This window comes from Ochotona curzoniae, unplaced genomic scaffold (assembly GCF_017591425.1).
Source record: "Ochotona curzoniae isolate NIBS_2020 unplaced genomic scaffold, NIBS_Ocur_1.0 scaffold_2587, whole genome shotgun sequence".
Classification (NCBI taxonomy): domain Eukaryota; kingdom Metazoa; phylum Chordata; class Mammalia; order Lagomorpha; family Ochotonidae; genus Ochotona; species Ochotona curzoniae.
In genome coordinates this window covers 14,282,479-14,296,199 of record NW_024467096.1, presented here as the reverse complement: position 1 = coordinate 14,296,199, position 13,721 = coordinate 14,282,479, and positions in this window count along the sequence as shown.

Genomic DNA, 13,721 nt, shown 5'->3' with positions numbered 1-13,721 from the left:
ACCTGCAATAAGTTCTTGGCTCCTGGCTTTGGCACAGGCTAGCCCTGGCCACTGCCAACATCTGAGGAGTTGCATCAGCAGATGGAAGATCTCTGTGTAGTTCTGAATTTCAAATAAGCAAATAAATCTTTCAAAAAGGTATGTGATTTTTAAATTTTTAGTGAAAGATGTAGTTTGGGGACGGGAATAGCTGTTTTTAAACATTTAGATGTGTGAGAATTGATAAACTGCAGGTTGGCAATGGAAATTGCTCCTGGATAGCCACCCTGCAAAACTCTAAATACATTTGATTTATTGACAAAAACTTTAATCCGGCTGAGTCCTCTGTCTCTCCCAGCCTGACCTTCGGCTTCCCTTTCCTTACAGAATCTGATTTTGGCAAGAATCCTGCTGAATCTGTTCACAGAAAATCCCCACCCTCAATCTGTTTTATCATGCTGGTTTGCCTGCGGCAATGCAACTATCGAGTTGATCTAGCCAGAAACCTCTTCCCCTGATGGTCAGTGATCTCCATCCAGATCCGTGGTTGTAAGTTCCCGATTGTCCTTGTTGGGGTTGCAGCTGAGTCAAGGCCGGTTCCCCCAGTGTGTAAGATTCAGCTACTGTGGCTCCTGTGCCTGCATCTTGTGCCACCACCTGCCCCCAGCCTCCCATACTCCCAGACAAAGACTGCCTCACCACCTTAAAGAGTGTTGGGATAATTTTTTTTTAATTTTACTTCTTCTTATTATTATTCTTATCATTTTATGATACAGTTCCATAGGTCCTGGGATTTCCCTTATCCCCTCCCGAAATTCCTCCCCTTTCATTGAGTTCCCCTATATCATTACTATAGCATAGTTCTTCATACACAGACGTATGTCCATCATTGCGGGCATAGGCAATGGCAGAAAGTCCAGCATCCTATTGTTCAGATTTAGTAAACAATTTCACTGAGAGTCCAATTTTAGTCTGGAAGTAGAGATGCATATTCTTTTAATAGTATAAAAACACATTCCTCCAAAGGTCCTAGAGACAAGACAGGATATCTCGCAAAGAAAATGCTATTAGAGGAGTGAACTGGAGAGGTGGGGTGAGCCAGAGCCCGGGAGGCCCCATGTTGGTCACCTGCTCAGGGCTCCCTGCTTGCTGAATGAACAGCTCTTTCTTCAGGATCTCCACGACCTATAGATCCCAAACCCTGAGCGTGTCAGCACTGCAGTCACTGGAGAGCAGCTTCAGGTGCCTTTACAATTCGTTAGTATTGACCTTTAAAACCAAATGTATCTCTAATTGGTGGTATTTCCATATAGTATGGAGATATTTCGGGGAAAGATACCACCCTTCAATCAGACCCCAAGTCGCTTGGCTAGTTATGGCCACAGCTCTGAGGAATTCTGTTCTGGCCACAGGGCCACTCTAGGTTAGAAATGAGAACAAAACGCCCCTCAAAAAGCCTGCAGAGCACTCCAGAGAAGTGCCTCCTGAGACCTGAGACCCACCTGGGAATGGCTGCACAATCTCACCTACCAGCTCAGACTCAAGCGAGGTGCACACGGGATCTGTCTTTGCCATAGCCCCTCTGGGACAGATTTGAATAATTCTATGTCTGCTACCTACGCATTCTTTTTCTCTTCCCAGAAACATCCTTAAAATTAAGCAATAGCCTTCTCTGTATCTGAAAGTGCTTGCAGACAATCATATTCTAAAGCAAATCATCTCCAGGGCTGGTGCTGTGGAATAGCCAGTAAAACCACCACCTGTCACGCTGGCATCTCCCATGGGTGCTGCTTTGTGTCCCAGCTGCTCTACTCTTCCCATCCAACTCCCTGCTGATGGCCTGGGAAAGCAGTGGACAATGGCCCAGGTGAAGCTCCTGGCTTTCAGCTTTGGCCTGATCCTGTCTCAGCCACTGTGGCCTGGAAGGGTTCATTGTAAAGGTGACTGACTGTACTCTTGACAGTCTGGAATCTCCAAAGAGACACCTGCATCCTGTTGTGAGCAAAGCTCCTGTTTCCTGAAAGACCAGGAGGCAGGCACCAGATAGGGAGAACCTTGGGTTTCTGGATTTACAGGAAAGACAGCTACCTTCAAGGCATGTTGTTTTGTTACTGTCTGCATTGAAGTGACATGATCAGGACCCCAACCTATACATTGTAAATTCCTATCTCTTGCTTTCTGTTTTGTGTCACTGTTACCTCCTAATCATGTACTTGCTCACTGTCATGTAGCTTTTGATTCTCTTATTATAAAAACCCCACGATTATTTCATTCAGGGCACTTCTTGCTTATGGCAAGAGGTTGCCCCTTGGACCAGAAATTAAAATCATCTCACTTGCCTTGGAGTCTCGCTCGGATTCATTGAACCCCAACAGTGGCCATTTGAGGAATGGATGGAAGATAACTCTCTCCCCTCTGTAACTCTTTCAAATAAATAACTAAATGTTTAAAAAAGGAAAGAAAAGAAAATCATCTCTAACCAGTCAGACATTGGGTTATGGCAACCCGCCTCTTCAGGGCCAGTCCAAAGTACCCTCCCTGAGCAACACATAAATTCTTTTTTTAAAAAAATTACTTATTTTTGTTGGAAAGTCAGATTTACAGAGAGAAGGAGAGATGAAGAGACAGAGAGGAAGATCTTCCATCCAATGATTCACTCCCCAAGTGGCAGCAATGGCTGGAGCTGAGCCAATCTGAAGCCAGGAGCCAGGAGTTTCTTCCGGGTCTCCCACATGGGTGCAGGGTCCCAAGGCTTTGGGCTGCCTTTGACTGCTTTTCCAGGCCACAAGCAAGGAGCTGGATGGGAAGCAGGGCCACCAGGATTAGAACTGATACCCATATGGGATCCCGGTGTGTGCAAGGCAAGGACTTTAGCCATTATGCTACAGCGCTGGGCCCAGTGCATACCACTTTTGATCCTCACCTGAGCAGAGTTGTTTTGTTATGAGAAAATTTCCATCAGGGTTTCCCACTTGAGAAATGTTGTCATGATTTCCAGCTGCTCCATTCCCCTTGTAAAAGTAAAAGAAAGAGCCACAGCACTTAGCCAGGACTGATGGGGAGTACTCTACATGAAACAGGGAGTGCCACACCCAAGGCCTTCAAAACCAAGGGCAGAGGCAGAGGATGCAGGCGAGGAAGGCCATGGACCTTGGGCTTTTTTCTGATGCCACAGGAAAGTCAGTGAATGAGTCATCTTAAACCCCTTATCCTAGATGTCTTGGTATTTTCTGTCCACTGAGTGGTAAATGGATTGGGCAGAGCAGAAGTTTGGAGAATGTTGCCACACTCTGGAAAAAGAGTTTGGGGCTAATTAGAGGGTTGTCAGTGGTACTGGAGCAAGATGGTAAATCTGGCATGTTGAGATGCCAGCCTGTTCTCCGGCTGAGAACATCTAGGGGCCTGATTTTTAGAGGGACAGTCAGAAGGGTGTAGAAGGACAACTTAGGCCACAGCCGGGGACTGGTCCGGGAAATGGGACTTGGGATGTTAGTCAGAAGGAAGAAAGTGAAAGTGGCTATTCATTTGCCAAAATTACATGTAGTTTTTCAACGGAAGCACTAGATGCTGATGGAAATATATTGAAAAAAAGAAGCTTCCCTCTACTGCACCTGGAAATGCAGCAGAAGATGATACAAGTGATTGGGCTCCAGAGTCCTGCCTGAAGTTCCAGGCTCCTGGCTTCACCCTGGCTCAGTCCTGGCTTCACCCTGGCTCAGTCCTGGCTGCTGCCCTGGCCCAGTCCTGGCTGCTGCCTTGGCTCAGTCCTGGCTGCTGCCCTGGCCCAGTCCTGGCTGCTGCCCTGGCTCAGTCCTGGCTGCTGCCCTGGCCCAGTCCTGGCTGCTGCCCTGGCCCAGTCCTGGCTGCTGCCCTGGCTCAGTCCTGGCTGCTGTGGCCATTTGTGAAGTGAAACAGTAGATGAAAGATATTTTTTTTTCTTTCTCTGTCTCTCTCTCTCTCTCTGTCACACCGTCTTTCAAATAATTGAGAAAAGAAAAAAAAAAATAACTGCCTACAAAAACAACTAAATCAAAAATGTCCTGGCTGGGACAACTTAAAATTATCAAATAACTAAGACAAAGGAAAAGCAAATGAAGCAATGCTGACTCATTTCTTCTTCAAACAACATGCTATTTCATTTACGAATCTAAGTCTTAAATCAGACCCACATCATTGTTCACCATGACATTGTCATCTATTCTTTTTTTTTTTTTTTTTTAAAGATTTATTTTTATTATTTTTTCATTGGAAAGGCGGATATACAGAGAGGAGAGACAGAGAGGAAGATCTTCCGTCCGATGATTCACTCCCCAAGTGAGCGCAACGGGCCGATACTATGCCGATCCGAAGCCAGGAGCCTCTTCCGGGTCTCCCACGCGGGTGCAGGGTCCCAAAGCTTTGGGCCGTCCTCGACTGCTTTCCTGGGCCACAGGCAGGGAGCTGGATGGGAAGCGGGGCTGCCGGGATTAGAACCGGCGCCCATATGGGATCCCGGGCGTTCAAGGCGAGGACCTTTAACCACTTGCGCCACCGCGCCGGGCCCATTGTCATCTATTCTTATCAAACTTTTGTCATTTTTACATGAGTAGCAAGGCACAACCCAATTTATTTAGAGATGAAGCCCAAGTTAATGTAAATTTCTACCAGAAGAAAAAAACTGAGAAAAAATTCTAATTAGAGGAATCATGAAGAAATAAACAAATCACTGTGAGTGATACAATAAAAAAGAAATCCTCGGGCCCGGTGGCATAGCCTAGTAGCTAAAGTCCTTGCCTTGAATGCGCCGGGATCACATATGGGCGCCTGTTCTAATCCCAGTAGCTCCACTTCCCATCCAGCTCCCTGATTTTGCCCTGGGAAAGCAGTCAAGGACGGCCCAATGCTTTGGGACCCTGCACCCACGTGGAAGACCCAGAAGAGGCTCCTGGCTTCGGATCGGCATAGCACCGGCCGTTGCGGCTCACTTGGGGAGTGAATCATCGGACGGAAGATCTTCCTCTCTGTCTCTCCTCTCTGTATATCCGCCTTTCCAATTAAAAAAATAATAATAAAAATAAATCCTTAAAAAAAAAAAAAAAGAAGTTCCTGGCTTCGGATTGGCACAGCACCGGCTGTTGTGCTCACTTGGGGAGTGAATCATCGGATGGAAGATCTTCCTCTCTGTCTCTCCTCCTCTCTGTATATCTGACTATGTAATAAAAACAAATAAAATCTTAAAAAAAAAAAGAAAAGAAAAGACTCATGTGAAAAAAAGACAATCAGATACAACAGCACTGCTTTTTTCCCTCCCTCTGAATAATACCAATATCAAGTCTGAAGTTAAGGCTAATTTCCACATTTGTTTGCTCTCCTTGTTTTGACCCATCACCAATTTTCCCAAGTACATTTAAATCTGACTGTGTTAGGGATGTTTCTTTCCTGATTCATTTGCCTGATTGCCAATGTTGTCTGGCTGACAAGGTCATTTTGAAAAACAATAAAACAGGTCATGTCACCAGAAAAAGAGTAAGGAATTCAAGGAAGATGAAAAAATAGGTAATTGAAGAAACAGTTTTTCTTTTTAATGATTTCTGTTTCTTTCTTTTTTTTCTTTTTTTTTACAAAATGATAAAGTTCATTTAAAAGGTGAGAAAATCATGGACACATGTGGGCCATGTTAAGGAACAGAGTGGGCCAGAAAGGAAAACTAGAGAGAGAGTGTGGGGGGTGGGGGAACAGAGAAAGAGGTATTTCAGTAACCTGATCTTCTGTGTAGGAGAGAGAAGAGAAATGGTTTTCACGAATAGGAGATAGTTTCCAACCGCAGACAACATAAAGATCATCAACTTGAATTATAACAGCATATATTTAAATTATGATTCAAAAAGCATTGCTGCAAGCCCTTCTAGGTTACAAAATGGCAATGCTCTCGCTCTCTCTCCATCCTCTATGTATCTCTATCTTTAAATCTATCTACCCATCTACCTATTCATCCATCCACTTATCCAGGCATAGTTCTGTGACCTCTATTCCCTCACAGCCTGGACTGGCAAAGGGACTTACAAGCTTCTGCTCTAAAAGAACTTCTGATAGACAGACATTGTCATTCAATAAGGACTGAGATACTCACCAGTAGATCAATAGCAATCAAAATCCAGCTTGCCCGTAACGTGATTTCCCTCCTGATAGTGCTGTTCCCTTCAGTCATCACCTGCAAGACAGTATAACAAGCTGTAATTCTCCATAGCCACCTGTCAAGCCATTGCTTAAACTGATAGACATGTATGGGATCCAACATCCCTGCCTGCCACTGGAGTACCTTGGCAGACAGGGCCAGGAGGGCCACACGCTTATTTTGAGCAGGGACCAAGGACAACGCAGCACTTCACAGCTGCATCATAGCCAGATCCTGCTGGCTGCCCAAGGAAATCACCAGATTCAAACACAGTAGTTCTAATTACATCAGGAGATGAAATCTCTGGCATGAAGCCACAGTAATCTTCATTTTGAGGTCTACAAAAAACAGCCCAGCTTTGAAATAAAACCCACTTTATTTTTAACTCTCATCTTTGCCACTGGAAGATACAGGTTATTCACTCATTTAATTAATTCTGCTTAGACACAGGTATTGTGATGTTAAATCTTAGCACAGTGTGCTAGGGCCAGATCTATGATGTAGGTGAGTAAGGTGGCGCCCCATGGGGTGCTGGTCCTGATCCTAAGGGCTCTACTTCTGATCCAGCTCCCTGTTGATATGCCTGGCAAAGCAGTAGAAGATGTTCAAAGTACTTGGACCCTTGCACCCATAGGGGAGACCCAGATGAAATTCCTGGCTCTTGGTTTTGTACCAGCCCAGGTCCAATTTAAAAAATTCATCTTTTTTTTTTTGTCCCCATCTAGTTGTTCAGTAGATTTTTCCTCCTATGCTTCTGTTCTTACTCTGCTAGCTTTATTATGAACATTAAGTTTCCACAATGTAGCAGAAAGGGAAAATTTCAGCAAAAGCTAAAATTGAAAAGCCCTGGCTATAATTTTCCATGTATCAATTAGAGAAACATTACCCCCTTTCAAACACTGGGAAACATTGATCCTTCAAAAATCAACTCTTCTCTCTTTCCCAGAATTTGAACTGGATCTCTCATGAGCTTCTCGATAAAATTCACTGAGATGGAATCCTGAAAAAGAGACAATGACTGAATATGTTGGCAAATCAGTCAAGCAGATAAAACAACCTTCTGAAAGACACTTAGAGCAATAATGTTTGAGACCAAGCGTCCCTGTCTTACTACAGATTTGAGCCAGACAGAGATTGTGGGAAACAATTGCTATGGGCAGGGGGTGAGACAGTATAGCACCTCACAGCTATACAGTAGCCATTAACCCAGCCTGCCCGCAAGAGATGTCATGTGCACACTTGAATATTTGTGCTTAATTTCTAATTAAATCTATCTGATCGCATGGATTTGATGCTGTGGCTCTACATCTTTACCCGCCTCATCCCAAACAACCTGATACATTTTACAAAACTAAAGAATATTTTACTCCACTGCCAGCTGGGTATAGTGACTTCCTTCCAAATAGTACAGCATGCAAAGAGGACAGATGAGTAACACTCCAGTAGGGAAACTTCACAAACACTATGGAAGCCACATGATTACTGTCAATGTCAACATCATAACCCTTGTTATGACACGATGGTATTGGCATTTTTCATCCGTGATCTTCTCCAAACTCCAAATTCCAGTCTACAGAAAAATATCACACAAATTCTACTGGAGTGGCATTCCCATCCAGTACTCTTCCAAACTGTCAAGGCTATCAACAATACAGAAAGTATAAGAAACTATCACAGGCGAGAAGAGCCTAAGGAGATGTGACTTTAATGTGATATCCTAGCTGGGTCCTAGACTGAAAGAATTATTTAGGCAAAAGATAGGGAAAGCTGAGTAAATTCTCATTAGTACAGACTAATGCATTAGCACTGGCTTATTAACAATACTCTACTAGCTGTGTTATAATTGTGTCTTCAATTTATATTACTAACATAAGCTATTCTTAACAGGGAACTTGGGAGCAAGGTGTATGGGGCCTCCTATACTATCTCCCTTACTTTCTTATAAGCCCTAAACTGCTTTAAAAAGTAAAATAAGGTCTTTTAAAAAGAGCCTTCGTATTGCCTGTTGATGTTGAGGAACTGTATTAATGAAGCTATTTTTTTCCCCTCTCATATTTCAAATACCTAAGGAAAAATACAACAGTACTCAGGAAAGATTTTTTGGTTCAGCATATAAACATTCTCACATTCATTTATAACAGTATGTACTGGCTTGGCCTGAATCTTATGCATTTTGATTAGAGTACCGGTTCCAGATTGTACAACACAGGCATGACGAGTTGCTCCCATGTGGACTTGGTGTGCCACAATGAACACTGGGATCTAGCAGTCAAAAAGTACAAATTACTGAGCTATAGAAATATGCACTCTAACAACTGACTTCCATATCCATTACTAAGTGTCGAACAGTTCATATTGGGTTTAAACTTCCTCTCTGCAAACAGTTTTTATGCAGCACAGCACAGAATCCCCACCGAGCTTACAAGGTTGACTCACCAAACTGATTCAAGACAAAATCCCTTCAAGCTCTTCAGTTTTTATTTAGTATTTGTGTCTTCTTTAAAAGGATTCTAAAGATACAAAACAGATACTTAGGAGGTCAAAATAAACATCTTTTGACACTATCCTTTTATGGAGAAGATGTCTAGATAGTAAAACAAAATTTGCACTGAAAATTTCAGGTAAGTTATTCTGATATGCTTTCGCTGATTATCATTCATTTAAAAAATTAAAATGTTTGCAATAGAAAACTGGTTTTGATCTTGATAAAAAGGTCGAATTCTTAGCAGTGAGCTTTGGAAACAGTACTCAACAGATGCATTGCTAATGAACAAGAATGACATGTGGTAACACGGCAATTCTCACCCTGCACAACCACATTCAATCTCACCATCCATGAACACAAGGGCACAGAAACTAACATACCCCCAAACAAGAAAGCCCCAGTTTCTCAGTCTGTTGAGACAGCTCTGTTAACCACATCTGCAGAGCCAACTTGTTTAATTTGAAACAAAAACTAGGCATGGATAATCATGAAGAAGACTTTAAATGCAGTACTTCATGCCAGTCTGAAGTTGTTCTTCATTCTTTTTTATTTATTTATTTTTATTAATTTTTTACTTTAAATTTTATGGTACAATTCCATAAGGTCTGGGATTCCTCGCCCCTACCCCTCCAATTTCCACCCCCTAATTTTCCCCATATAATTACAATAGTTTAATCCTTCAATAAGGAGTAATAATTGCATCAGTCTGTTATTTAAGTGTGTCCCAACATTGTTGGTTGTTCTTCATTCTTATAAAGCCGGAAGTGTCTGGGAATCAAGGTCCCCTTGGGTGCATCCATTAACCGATGACTAATGCAGGAGATGGAAATGTACCAGCTTGCTGGCTGTCTGCTGAGGACAGCCCCAGACCTGGCCACAGGGGCTTCTGAGTTCTGTAGCAGCGAGCCACCTCGAGGGGCCCAGTTTGGCCCAGCAGCAGGATCATGCATGAGCCTGCTCTCCATCCTAGTCCTATTTCATTGTCCTATCCCATGAGTTTTTTTTTTCCTGGAAACTTTCTGATGAATTATTTGCACATCAATCTCTGACTCGGGGTTTATTCTGGGATCCAAAGAAGCATGCTATAATAAGTATTTCTTTTTAAGTGAATGAGCTTTCTCTTACCAGGCAATATAACTGTTTGGGGGGACACATTTCTCAAATAAAAGCTAAAATCTCCTTGCCACTATAGAATGATTAGAGAAAGCTGATCTGGAAAAGGGTTACAAGGCAAATGTAAAGATGGAAGCTGTTAGTCCTGCACCTGTGATAATGTTCAACATGTTTTCTTCAGTCTAGCTTGTCAGTTGTCTCTCACTTCATGATGTGCTTCCTTGCAATATATTTCAGGTAGTCAAAATTATCAAATTTTCTCCTGGCTGTGGAGTAATAGAAAGCCTTCTTCTATAAGTATTTGCATAGTTTCAATTTTTACATTTAGACCTCTGATATTTTGCACTTTCTTTAGTATACTTGAATTATGGCTTAATTTTACCTTTCTCCAAGTGGCCAGCTGGCTGACTCAGCACCATTTATTAAAAAGTCTAACTTATGGGCCCGGCGGCATGGCCTGGCGGTTAAAGTCCTCGCCTTGAACACGCCGGGATCTCATATGGGTCACTGGTTCTAATCCCGGCAGCTCCATTTCCCATCCAGCTCCCTGCTTGTGGCCTGGAAAAGCAGTCGAGGACAGCCCAAGGTCTTGGGACCCTACTTCCATGTGGGATACCTGGAAGAAGTTCCTGGATCCTGGCTTCGGATTGGCATAGCATCAGCCGTTGCGCTCACTTGGGGAATGAATCATCGGACAGAAGATCTTCCTCTCTGTCTCTCCTCCTCTCTGTATATCTGACTTTCCAATAAATAAATAAATCTTAAAAAAAAAAAGAAGTCTAACCCAATGAAATGTGACACTTTGGAGATTTTGTAGTTTGTATTGCCATAAAACTTCTGATAGTCTATAGCACAGTTTTAATATACTGAAGCTTAAACAAAAACAAAACAGAGAAAGACAAACCAATATTGAACACTGGTGATTTGGTTTGTTTTTCATGCTTGTGTGGATGAGCAATGTTGGAATCACTTTTTGCGTAGCTTTGGAGCAAACGGCGAATATGTTGTGAGAAATTAGGGCCAGCTTTCTCACTCTTTGAAATGGCCTATATGCACAGGAAAAGAACAGTCTTGGATGAACTGTTAAATGTTGCACTAGAATGGGGATAACAGCCTCAGCTCCTGTGTTTTCTCATTAAAACAAACAAAACAAACCAAAAAGTAGGAAACTAGCACAGTATATCCCATATGAGCATTGGTTTGAGATCTGGCTGTTCTACTTCCCATCCAGCTCCCTGCTTCTGGCCTGGAAAAGTAGTGGAAGATGGCCTAACACCTTGGACACCTGCACCCATGTGGGAGACCTGGAACAAGTTCCTAGTTCCTGGCTTCAGACCGGCCCAGCGCTGGCTGTTGTGGGGAGTGAACCAGGAAGATTTCTCTCTCTCTCTCTCTTTCCCTTTGTCTTTCAGTAATTCAGACTTGCAAGTAAAATAAATACATCTTAATAAAAACAACAACCGCCACCATAAATCCCCCCATTATATATGTGAAGAGAAAGAAATAGGAATATAGAGCTGAAAGTGTGTATGGACGCCTGTGTACATGGACATCTACATGCACCCACAGTCATGTCACTTAATGCCACCTCGCATTAGGAGAAATGCAGTGTTAGCCAAATGTGCGTCCTTACGCCAAGTTGGACAGCTGTGTCTATCACTCCTGTTGTACACTGGCCTAACCTTGACCCAAATGCTCTTGTGAGCACACGACTGTACACATGAAGTCTCCTAGCACTGTCTGCTGAGACGCTGAGAACAATGGTGCTCTGGCAGCCCTGAACATTCCTTCAGCTTTGAAACAGCATTCGCCTCCAGCAGGCACAAGGGCTGTTGACCAGTCTGAGGCCAGAGGACAGATGAGGCTGGAATGTCTTCACATGCCAAAAATTGGGAGATGTGAAAATGATACGGGAAGCAGCTTGAAGAGACTCTTGCTAGGCAAAACCCAGGCAACCAAGCAAGGATGAAATACTGCTGGGGACCAGTGCGGTGGCTCAGCAAAGTAAGCCACTGTCTGCCTTATGGACATCTTATCTGCGTACTCATATGTGTGCCAGTTCGAGTCCTAACTGCTCCACTGGGGTCTAACTTCTTGCTAAAGCTGAAGCAGCAGAGTATGGACCCAAGGCTTCGGCACCCGTGAGGGAGACCCAAAGAAGACTCCTGGTTCCTGGCTTTAGATCGGCTCACCTCCAGCCATTGCCGCCATTTAGACAGTGAACCAGTGGATGGAAGATCTCTCCAGGTCTTTGTCTCTCTCTTTGTAACTGCCTTTCAAATAAATAATTAAAAAAAAAAAGATTTATTTTAGTTTTATTACAAAGTCAGATATACATGGAGGAAGAGAGACATAGAGGAAGGTCTTCCGTCCGATGATTACTGAGCTGCGCCGATCTGAAGCCAAGACAGAGCCAGGAATTTCCTCCAGGTCTCCCACACGGGTGCAAGGTCCCAAGGCTTTGAGCAGTCCTCTCCTGCTTTCCCAGGCCACAAGCAAGAAGCTGGACGGGAAATCAATAATTTTTAAAAATGGCTAAAACTAATCAATTATTTATTCATATAGACCACAGAATAAAAAACCAAAACATGAGTCTACAGTTAATAAACAAGCAAATAAATGCATGGGTGGGCAGACAATAGTAGAAAAATAGAAAAAAGAAAAGCATCCCGTAGCCGGTGTGGACTAGGGGAGAACGTCCCCCGGAGGGTGCAGTGGCAGCAGAGCCCGCGACCAGCCAGCCCAGTGCCTCCTCCCAACCAGCACGCCTGGTCCTTCCACACCTGCCCCCATCCCGCCGCCCCATCCCTGCGCTCGGATCCGCCGCGTCTCCACCCACCGTCTCCTTGGCGGCAGCCGCGGGCTTGGGAGACGCTGTCTCCGACTCCTCTGTGAGGCTGCCGAGGCTGCTGCCACAGCCTGGAGGCTTCGCCGCTGGCCGGCAGACACTGGCGTCATCGCTGTCGTCCACTCCGGGCCGCCACTCGGCCTGGAGACCTTTTGTCCTCCTCTGGCCACCGTCCAGGTCGGAACGATGAACTGGGCCAATCCAAGAGAGGTCTTCGGGCGCCGATGGCCAATCGGGCTGCGAGCTGGCGAGGCCTGGTCGCGACTCTCCCCGTCGGCCGCCGCCAGAGGGCTCCGTGGCTGCTTCTCGCGTGGCCTGCCGGCTCCCACAGCCTCCTCGGACCCGCGAGTTCTAGAACACCTGAGGCGAAGCAGGATATCACAGGATAGAGAGCTGAGGGGTAAGAATCACGTGTAATTGTGTAGCATTTTCAGAATTGTAGAACAACAACAAACCATGCACCGAAAAAAAGAAAACATTTTTCTCCCGAAGGATTCAAAACCGAAATTTCTGAATAGCTTAAAAATGAAAAACAAATGAACCATTCCGCAGCACAGAACCTGTGGGGGTATACTAATCAAAATACCAAATAAAATTAAATACCCAATGAGGAGGTTAAAATAACAGAACTAAGGGAACTCTCTTGTAAAGATGCAGCCCTGGCTGGTGAGCATGAGAACCAAGGCTAGGGGCAGTCCAAACCAGGCCACGCTACAGGGGGTCAGGTCTGGGGCTGAGCTGGGCCAGTCTGCAACACGCACTGGCAGGTGCAAGAGTCAAGACTGGGTATAGGCCAGGCATGATTGGAACGCAATACCTGCTAGTTCACATTAGGGCCAGGCTTGGGAGCTGGTGGCTGGGATAGTCTGCAACAACCCCCAGCATGAGTTGGGACTGGGGAAAGGCCAGGCAGAACCAGGCTTCAGCACCCACCAATGAATGCTGAGGTGAGATGGGCTCTGCCAGACTGGGTCACAGCACCCATTGGCATATGCAAGATCCCAGACCAAGAGTGAACCTGGGTGGAGGGGCTCATCTTCTGGGCTACTGCTCCCACTGGTGAGCATGAGAGATGCAATGGGGAACAGACCTGGCTGGGCATGGCTGCAACAACCGTCAGCTTCCATATGAGCTGTGTTTTC